This window comes from Mastomys coucha, unplaced genomic scaffold (genome assembly GCF_008632895.1).
Source record: "Mastomys coucha isolate ucsf_1 unplaced genomic scaffold, UCSF_Mcou_1 pScaffold22, whole genome shotgun sequence".
Lineage (NCBI taxonomy): Eukaryota > Metazoa > Chordata > Mammalia > Rodentia > Muridae > Mastomys > Mastomys coucha.
Window position 1 is genome coordinate 105041505 of NW_022196905.1, and position 1592 is coordinate 105043096.

Consider the following 1592-nt stretch of genomic DNA (forward strand, 5'->3'; position numbering starts at 1 on the left):
AACCCACGCCAGCTCAGAGAGTTCTTGGGAACAGCGGGATTCTGTCGGTTGTGGATTCCAGGGTATGCTGAGATGGCTGCACCCCTCTACCCCCTTACCAAACAAGGGACATTGTTTCAGGGGGTGAAGAACATCAGAAAGCCTTTGACTCTATCAAAAGGACACTCTTGACCTCACCAGCCTTGGGCCTGCCCGATTTAAGCAAGCCTTTTGACCTGTTCATAGATGAACAATAGGGGTATGCAAAAGGGGTGCTGACCCAGAGGCTCGGGCCCTGGAGAAGACCGGTAGCCTATTTGTCAAAGAAATTAGACCCGGTGGCAGCGGGTTGGCCCCCGTGTCTCAAGATGGTGGCAGTGGTAGCCATGTTGCTTAAAGATTCCACCAAGCTTACCCTGGGGCAGCCCATCCAAGTAACCGCCCCACATGCGATTGAGGCCATAGTACGGCAGCCTCCAGACAGATGGCTCACCAACGCCAGAATGACCCACTACCAGACACTGTTACTAGATGCCGAAAGGGTAACGTATGGAACCCCCGCAGCCCTGAACCCTGCCACCCTTCTTCCTCTCCCGGGGCCCTACGAGCCACATGACTGTGAACAAATTCTGGCTGAGGTACAGGGAACGAGGCCAGATCTATCTGACCGACCGCTCCAGAGCCCTGACTACACCTGGTTCACCGATGGGAGCAGCTTCATTGAACAGGGAGAACGGAAGGCCGGAGCGGCTGTCACCACCTCAACTAGGGTCGTCTGGTCTCAACAGTTACCCCCGGGGACTTCAGCTCAGCGTGCTGAACTCATTGCCTTGATGCAGGCCCTCAAGATGGCAGCCGGTAAGAGACTAACTGTGTACACGGATAGCAGATATGCTTTTGCCACAGCTCACATACATGGAGAAATCTACCGGAGGCGAGGCCTCCTGCCCTCAGAAGGAAAGACAATCAAAAACAAAATAGAGATCCTGGCGTTGCTGGAAGTGCTGTTCTTGCCGGCAGTTCTGAGTATCATCCACACCCCGGGGCACCAGACTGGAGACAGCCGTGAGGCAAGAGGTAACCGCCTTACAGATAAGACAGCGAAAGAGGCGGCCCGAAGAGTGACAACGGGAACCCAGGTCCTTTACTCAAAAGAATTACTAGAAGAAGAAGACCGACCTCCAGTTGACATCACGTACACTCAAGAAGACCTGGACCTGATCAAGAAATGGGGGGGATTTATGACCCCTTCATGAACATGTACCTACAAGGTCAAACGCACCGCCGCCCCATATGGCCCACTCAACAGACCAGGACCCTGGTCCAGTGTCTACATCGGATGACCCATTTGGCATCCCGGAAGATGAAGACATTGTTAGAGAAAGAGGAAGAAACTCAGATCTTCCTCAACAAAGATAAGGTCACTCAAGAGGTAATGACAGCCTGCCGGGAATGTGCCCGGGTGAATGCAGGACGGGCTAAGCCATCACAAGGGGCTCGGGCCCGTGGTCGGCGCCCCGAAGAAAACTGGGAAGTAGATTTCACGGAGGTAAGACCCGGGCTGTATGGGTACAAGTATCTCCTAGTTTTTGTGGACACGTTCTCTGGATGGG